Raw genomic sequence first — 9,424 nt, 5'->3', positions numbered from 1 at the left:
AATGTCGAGTCTTCAACTCTTAGTCCTTCATAAAAACATTTCTTAATTATGGTCTAAGTCTCCTCTAAAATGTGGCAATTATGGTAGATAATCCTATGTGAAGTTATATTTACATGTATCCCACAAGGCACCTTATAAGATAGCCCACTTCACTACAAAGAAATCCAAAGATAGATTACTAAGCTTCTAGACAAAGGCCTGATTAGACCCAATTCTGTGCCCATTGGATTACCCTTATTGAGAAGAAAAACAAAATATACCACATGTGTATTGATTGTAGCAATCTCAATAAAGTCACAATTAGAAATAGATACACTATTCCACATGTTGATGATTTATTAGAAAAATTAAAATGCGCTAATTTCTAATAAAACTAATCGAAATTCAAGATATCACCAATTAGGATGGATACAACTCACATAATTAAGAATACTTTTCAAATACAATTCGATCATTATAAGTGGTTGTTATGCCCTTAGGTCTAACAAATGCACATGTGATCTTTGCTTGATTCATGAATAAAATTCATTGATTACTAGCATTTTGTCGTTGTATTATTTGATGATATCTTACTTTAGTAACTTGCAAAAGTGAACATAAGGAACATCTACAAATTGCTTTTGATTTATTGCATTGTATCCATTTTAATACTAATCTAGTTAGGAGTGCTATCTTTGAAAATCAAATTGATTATCTTGGGCACATTGTTTTTGTAGAGGGTATAAGCCTTGATCCAAAGAAATTCTGCTAGTGACTGGCCTACATCTAAAAATGTCCATGAAGTTTGTTTCTTACTTAGTTTAACTAGTTTCTACTGGAAGTTTCCATGTAATTTTTCATTGATGGCTCTTCCATTAACAATTTTATTACATGAAAATATCATTTTTTGTTAGGGAGTCAGTTAGCAAAAATCATATGAAACATTGAAATACCTCTTGGCATATGCTCCTATCTTACAATTACTTGACTTAAGTCAACCCTTCTTTCTAGTGTGATGATGTTAGTGGATCAAGGATATGTGCATTGCTTATGAAAAATGTCCCTATTTCCAACAAGAGGTGAAAATAAAAACCCTTAGAACAAACTTATAATACATATGATAAAGAATTGCTTGTTCTTGCACATGATTTAGAAATATGGAAACATTACCGCATGGGATCTGAACTCCTTATCAAGACTTACCAACAAGCCATTAAACACTTACTTTGTTAGTCCTTGGTTTCTAATAGGCATATTTAATGGGCCTCAAATTTTCAAAACTTTCATCTTGTGATCCAATGTCTCACTCCATGTTAGTTGCCAATGTAGTTGCTAATGCCCTTAAATCACCACCCTCGTGATTATGTCTCACTCCTTTCTATACTTGGTTTTGATAAGATCAAGCATGTTAATTTGAATCACATTTCTATTGTTGAAATTCAAACTTTTGATTTGATGATTTCTACATATGATTTTGATCATGTATGGAAAAGTTTTAAAATATAAACATCACTAATTTCTATCATTACACAAAAAGTAATGGATTTTTGTCTTGCTGAAAATTTGAATAGATGTGAGCTCAATGCTTGGATTTTAAACATTCTCCATATGTCAAGGGTATTTTAGGATCTAGCTCTAAAATGATATGTACCAATCATGGAACAAAACATTGAATAAAGATGTAATTAAAGAGATGCTTGAGGTCTTCAACATTTGCAAAAATTCATGTGTTACTTTGTTTGCCTCTTGGCTTACTCTCTTCTTGCTATTTCCAACTACCAACCACCTTTACTATTTTTAATATTCACAATTGTTGGCAACTATTATTTATGATAGCTTATGGAAATTTTTCCTATTGGTGAATTTGGAAACTTCCTTCACCTTTTGGGACTTTAATAGCTACTTCTTTTGAGAATTATAGATATAGTTGACAACTCCTATTAGTTAACACATGTTATATAATACTATAAATTATTTAATGAAAAAAATAAGTATTTCAAGTTGTATTGTTTAATGAGACACACTCATAAGTCTTAGTCACAACAACAAGGGACACAATTTACCAGTTATGTAATACATACTTCTATAACGGAGAAGAAAACATACAGACGAGAGAGAGAGAGAGAGAGAGGAGAGAGAGAGAGAGAGAGAGAGAGAGAGAGAGAGAGAGAGAGAGAGAGAGAGAGAGAGAGAGAGAGAGAGAGAGAGAGAGAGAGTGTGTGTGTGTGTGTGTGTGTGTGTGTGTGTGTGTGTGTGTGTGTGTGTGTGTGTGTGTGTGTGTGTGTGTGTGTGTGTGTGTGTGTGTGTGTGTGTGTGTGTGTGTGTGTGTGTGTGTGTGTGTGTGTGTGTGTGTGTGTGTGTGTGTGTGTGTGTGTGTGTGTGTGTGTGTGTGTGTGTGTGTGTGTGTGTGTGTGTGTGTGTGTGTGTGTGTGTGTGTGTGTGTGTGTGTGTGTAAGGCATCTGGGATACCCCATAGGATGGCATATCACTAGGAAAATGCAAGTGAAATGGATTTTCCAAAAACTGCAACATAAACTGGAATACTGGAAGATTTCTACTTGGCCCCTTCATGTCATGATCAGAATAGTACAATCCATTATGATGTCTTATGTCCAGTTCTATTTTCCTTTGTTGCATTGGTCATCTAGGGATATCTCTACTTTTATGTCTCAAGCTATGGAGATGCTATGGAAGACAAAAAAGCTGCTGTGAAAGCATTGAGACTCATGAGGATGGAAATGGTGTGCTCTCCAAGGATGCATGGTGGACTAAATATCCTCAATATAAGATATCATGTCCTTGCAAGGAAGGCTACCATGTTGCATACTTTCTTCCGTCAGCAAAACAGTCGTGGACTTGTATGCTAGCATCCATGTGTGCCAGCATGAGCACTTTTGCATATGGTCATTGGATTACGGATTTTTGGGAGGTTGTCATTGGCAGATTTGTGGGCAGAATACCTGGTTGTCCTTTCTCTACTGCTTTGATACTTGATTGGAAACATGTTCTCTCTAAGGTCAAATGGGCTTCTAATAGTTGTTTGGGGACAAACTCCATGCGAAAAGAAAGCATTCATTGGAGTGCCATTTTTTACATTCCTCTTGCTTTATAGGAACCTGTTCGGGCATACAATCTTATGAAACTGGGAATTAGGTACGTACAGGATGTGGTGGATGATCGGGGATATACTTTATCCTTTCCTCGGGCCATGACCTATTATGCATTGGGAATGCATCATAGGTTTATATGGAAGAAAATTGCTAATTTACTGCATCCCTTTCTACCAATTCCACCTATTCTTGATACAAACAGGCTTATGGATTGGCAATTATAGCCATCTGCTACATGCATTCGTCTTGTCTCTCTTTATGCCTTAACTTCCATCAAAGTATACAAGCTTCTTCATCCTGCCCCATGGATTCAACAGCATGCTAATTCTCTGTGGCACTTAACGAATTCTCTTGCATGGTGGAGGAAGAATCTTAGGATGCTCATGAAATGTAAAATGCCACTGAAACAAAGGCTTTTTCTTTGGAGATGTTTGACAAGCACACTGTCAGTGGGGGTCACACTTGCTAAACGTCACATTACATCATCCACATGTCTGAGATGTTTGGCCCCCTGATCCCTCATTTATTTTGGCATTGTCCTTGTTCTAGGATCCTCCTCAGGAGAATTTCAGATTCGCTTCAGCTTCGTTTCCCAAGTCATAGCTTTGGGAAACATTTTTGGCTCTTTGGCCGATTTATGTGTTCTTTGTCTCAATACTCACTCTTTCTTTTTTGGGTGAGATATTGGGCTCTTTGGACAATCTGGAGTGATCATAATTTGGCATACTTGGGTCATCAAAATCACCAGCAATATGAATCCTTCCGAGCCTCACTGCGGCAATCTCTATATGATGCCAGCTATGAGGGTGACATGGATGCTTCCTGCATAGAGCTTTTCTTTTTATGTTTCTGATAGTTTGGGATAGCCCCCTTTTCTGGGGTTCCCCAGCTTGTAAATTTGTGAGCACATAAATATACTACACTGGATATTACCAAAAAAATATGTGTGTGTGTGTGTGTGTGTGTGTGTGTGTGAAAGTGTTAGATATTTTTAATGCCCCACCCTCATAAGACACCACCAATGATCCATGATGCTCTAAGTTGTAAGGCCCCCATTATGAGGAGAAGCCATGTGTGAGCACAAACATTGGGTGGGTCTTGACTTGTATGTTAGATGAGGTCTATGTGACAGGATGGTAAAAAGGTGACCTTAGTGGATCTTGCCTTTGGATTAGAAAAAAGTAGTTATGTTGGTAGCGACTCAAGGCATAATGCATTGAGTTGCAAGGTGTGGGAGTTATCATGGGCCCCTATTTTGGGGTCCAATGACCAGAGAAGAAGCCCTTGGCTGGGGGGTCTTAGTGGGGCTATGTCCCCCTTTGACAAGGATCTGAGGGCAACACCCTTGGCCTGACGGTAAAGAAAATATTCCCTAGAATATTCCCTAATCGACAATGAAATTTTCATAATATGGTCAAACATGCCGACGAAGCTACCTTCCTAGGCTATAAAAGGAAGACCCCTCTAAAGCCATTATCAAACTATCTTTCACCCAATCAGAGTTATTTTAGCTACCCTTAAGCTCTTTGCATATCATTTGTTTGGATCATCATCTAAGCTTCACAGTGGAAGTGCACAGATGGACAAAGCCATCTTCGTATTAATGCAAAGCAATCTCTATTCTTCTCACATTTGTTGTGTGTTCTCTACTCCTTGCTCACATTCTATATGTTGTGCCATGTAATTTCTACATGGTATCAGAGCCCAGGAGGCTTTGAGGAGTGAAGAGTACGTGAGAGACAAGGGCATCAATAGCGAAGAGGATAAATGATGTCTACTGCATCAAGTAGCCGTGCTAGTGCATCAAGTGGTGGTGTTGTTGTACTGGCAATTCAAGTAGCCGTGCTAGCGCATCAAGTGGTGGTGTTGTTGTACTGGCAATTCAAACATTTAGGATTCTTCCTCCAACCTTTAGTGAAGGCAAGTTAGATTTTACAAACTATACTTTGTGGAAGTTTAAAATCACAACTATCCTTGATTCTTATGAGCTTCTAGAGATAAAGCTAGGGATTGACCCAGAACCACAACCCATCCCCAACCCATCAAATTCAAGTGTTATGATCCCTAAAAATGTAGATCATCTATGATCTTGGAAATGAAGGAATGTAGATGCACTATGTCCCTTATTTACAAGCTATTCTAGCAGTGTTTTGATCTTGATTCAACATACAACCAAGGCATCAGAGGCTTGGAACATACTGAGGAGTCAGTATGAAACACGAAATCAAACAATGATTCAGAACTTGGAGAATCAACTAGCAATAGAGAAGTTTGTTGAAGGAGACATAACTAAAGCATTCATCACTCAGATCAAGAATCTGTGCAACTAGATGGCTAGTGCTGCGATACAAGACTCGTGAGGAGCTAGCTCAGAGGTGTCATTGGATTTGTCCACTAAATTTTGTTGGGTTGGTAACTACTTAAACAACACTCAGGTGGGACCCCAAGGTTTGACATTTGAGAAATTTTATACACTATTAATGGAGGAGGTGATGAGGCTTAAAGCCTGAGAAGGTAGCAGTAGTGTAGATGATGCATTCTCTGCCAATACAAAAGGCAAAGGTGGTTCCTTTACCAATGGTGACAAAAAGAAGAACGGTGGTAAGAAAAACTTTCAAGGAGAATGCTTCTACTACAGGAAGAAAGGACATACAATTGCAGATAGGGAAGGAGAGAGCCAATACAATTGAAGCAGGGTTGGAGTTATTCATGGCAACCATTGAGGAAGCATGTTTCTTGGTGCAAGAAATATCTAATACTGACTCATGGGTATTAGATAGTGGTATCTCCTACTATCACATGACTAACAAGAAAGGTCTATATAGTTCTATGAAGCCTCTATAAGAATCCATCACTGTGATAGTTATGCAAAATGCCCTGCTAAGGGTACATGTATTATTTCCTTTGTTACTGCAAATGGGGAACTCATTCAAATGTGCTGTATGTTCTAGAGATTAATAGAAATCTCCTATTAGTTGCTTCTAGAATTAATATTGGTCATGAGGTGAGATTCACTAAGATAGGTGCAAAAATTATCGACGGTGCTAGCAAAGTTGTCAACAAAGGAGAAAGGAGTAATTACCTGTATGAGCTAAGTGCTCTTATAGCCATAGTTGATGTGGGCACAAGTAAACTTTGGTATGAAAGATTTGATCACATTGGTTTTGCAGTGTTGAAAGAGATGCATTAGCAAGGTATGGTTGCCCACCTACCTGCAGTAACTGAAATGAAGGAACTGTGTGAAGCTTGCATGATGGAAAATCAAGTGAGAAATGCATTTTCACAAGAAATTAAGAATAGGGCGAAGGCTCCTCTAGAGTTGGTGCATGCTAACTTATGTGGTAAAATTCCTACAAAAGCCTTGGGAGATCAACTACGGTAGGAAGATGTGGCTGTACTTCCTTTGTGATAAGACTCAAGCTTTTAATAAGTTTAAAGAATGGATAAAACTTATTGAGAATGAAACAAAGAAAAGTCTAAAGAAGTTTAGAATAGATGGTGGTGGTGAGTTCAGCTCAAAGGAGTTTGAAGAATTTTGCAAGAGCAAATGAATTAAGTGTCAATTGATGACACCTCAGCATAATGGCATTGTTGAATGCCAAAATTGCACTATTGTGAAAATGGCAAGGTGCATGCTTAAGAGCAAGGGATTTCCTAGCTAGTTTTGGGAAAAAGTTGTTAATACTATAGTCTACATTCTCAATCAGAGTTACACAAAGGCTTTTAAGAGAAAAACTCCTCATGAGACGTATTTTGGTAAGAAACCATCTATCTCACATTTTAAAACTTTTGGATGTGAATGTCATGCACATGTTCCAAAGAATAAGAGAAACAAGTTAAATCCAAAAAGCACAAAATGTATCTTCTTGGATTATAATGATGAGCAAAAGGCTTAAAATTTGTATGGCCAAGAGGCCAACAATATCATAGCGAGATGTGATGTTGTAGGGGAGCTTCTAGCTCTACCCTAAGACCTACAAACTACTTATTGCTCAAGTGTTTCGAACCGAGCAGCCATGGCTACCTCTCACATAGCCGACACGCAATGCCTACCTTATGGGTGTAGTGAGCTTACCTTGATGCTTGATTGAGTACCCTCCTCTCTCTTGCATGCCGGCAACTCCACGATCCTTGAGGCAAGCTCAAGCAACCTCAGTCCCTCTCCCATGAGCTTCATCCTCCATAGCCCGCGAGAGACAAGAGAAGAGAAGAGAGGAGGAGAAGATGAAGAGAGAAGATGGAGAGCTTCTTCTCCAAGATCCCTCACTCTCACACAATCACTCCCTCACTCCCTCACACTCTCTCAATCCCTCTCTCACACACAAGCAAGAAGACAAGAAACAAGAGAAGAAGAAGAAGAAGAAGAAGCTTTTGCCACACACAAGAATGAGCTTCTCATTCACTTTTCAACTTTATATACATGCCCTAATTTCCATGGGTGGTCATCCCCCTTTTTTACATGGCCGACCATTAGCCTAGGCCCCTTTTCTCATTGTCCGTCTATCTTCTTAGTTTCCACCGCTTATCTACATTTACAAATTGCACAGGTGAGAGCCCGGTGCTCTTTTACAAGATTTCAAGGTGTGCCTTTTTATTTTAAAATGTGCCTTTCCCCTTTTGCATTTGCCTTGGACTTTTAAGATTGCCCTTGTGCTTTTGGTCTTTTTTCCTCTTCTTTCTTCAATCGGGCTACCTTTTTTCCGCCTTTGCTCTGCGTCTTTTCTGCTTCCTTTTGCTTTCTTCGTCTTGGGGTTAACATTACCCCCCTCCTAGACGAGTGCCAGTCCCATGGCACTGTGGTGGGAAGTAGTGGGATAGATGCTGCTAATGCTAGGTGTAATTGGTGGGTAGATGACACTGAGGCTTGTGAATGAGAGTGATGGTGTTTGATGACGATGACCAGAAGCGATTCCGGCGTGCTTTGGTCTTCCTGACGATTCTCGGCATCGTTCTCACTGTTCTGGCGCCCCTATGGAGCCGGTCGTCTTTTGAGTATCCGAAACGCTTGAAACAATAAGCAATCCCTTAGGAGGATGGTATTGGAGGGATTTATTCTAAAGAAACCCCCCGAACGCTGTTTGCCTTGAAGAGCCGTGGCCTGGGCTAAAAACCCTTGTCTGGGAGTAGAGGATCTTCAGTTTTAAGTTGAAAGTCTTCGGGCTTGTGGTGCCAATAAGTGATCCATAGATCTTGAGACGGTGGGCATGAATCATTGAACGGTGAGGTTCCAAGATCTATGCCAATGGCAGCCCATCACGGGGTTTTCCTTCGGCTTGATTTGGTTCAGTCATGGCAACCCATCAGTAGGCGGATGATTCACAACATGAAATCTGTTGAGCCATTCAAACATTCGCAGCGAAGCTCTTGAAGTTGCAGTAATGGGGTCATGTCCGACTCTTGGAAAAATTCCTTGTCATTGGAGGATGTAGTAGATGATCTCCTTCGACCAAGCCGCGCGTTCTTGAAACATGAACATAACCTGCAAGAAAAGTGGTGCACTTATGGTGCCCGTGCCAGTGGAACTAGGACACGGGTCTAATCTTGGGCAAGCCCTTGGTAATGGCCCACACTTGAGAGCCCAGTTTGTGTGGCTTCGGAGGTGCGGTGCAAGACTCAGGGTGACAGGTCTGAAAGTCCTGCCCTTGATGTGCCCTAAGTGTGAAGTGGGGGAGGGGCTAGAGAGGACTCTAGTTGCAGTGAGTATAGTGCACTATAATAGTGAATGAAGACTACAAGCACTTTCTTTTCTTTCCTTTTTTTTTTTGTGAATGAGAGAGTGTACATTGGGCAAGGTATGGGGCACCTATTTATTCACGAGGTGGTCGCAGGCATTGTGATAAAAATGCACGACTTTGTAGGTATTCCTTAATATCGGCTCTAGCCCTTAAAGGAGTGGTGGACAAAAAGGGGTGATTACACCTTGCAAAACGGGTGTCGCTCATATTTTCTAATAGCTCTAAGTAGAAGGTAGGGAGGAGAGTAGCGCGCATCATCAACCTCGTCATGGCTCTACTATCTATTCCTAGGTTAAGATAAAAAAAGAGTGGAGGGAGATGGGCTTTCTTTGTTGCAGGTTTCTGGAGTAGCAGGAATTTGAGAAGTCGGAGGTAATTACAAGTGGTTAAGAATGCTGGATCGGGGCAGGAAGAGAAATCTACAAGAAAACTATTTATGGAGGGAAGTATATCTTCTACCCTAAATATTAAGCACTCCTCCGGGCTTCTAGCATTTACATTATAGATTTTCGGGAAGTCAAAATCCCCATGCAAATCTCTGTTGTGATCCACTCCATGCCTACGTGGGTAGGGCATGTAGATGGGATCGTTATGCTCTTC

General features: G+C 40.1%; 1 pseudogene; it reads left to right on the top strand.

Annotated features, from left to right (window-relative positions):
* Positions 1 to 2,655: 2,655 nt before the first annotated feature.
* On the top strand, positions 2,656 to 3,942 carry LOC148015227 (uncharacterized; annotated as a pseudogene).
* Positions 3,943 to 9,424: the final 5,482 nt, after the last annotated feature.

Source organism: Lygodium microphyllum, chromosome 24, assembly GCF_053477565.2.
Source record: "Lygodium microphyllum isolate KBCC chromosome 24, Lygodium_microphyllum_v1.1.10, whole genome shotgun sequence".
NCBI lineage: Eukaryota > Viridiplantae > Streptophyta > Polypodiopsida > Schizaeales > Lygodiaceae > Lygodium > Lygodium microphyllum.
This window is presented reverse-complemented; position numbering and strand designations above follow the sequence as displayed.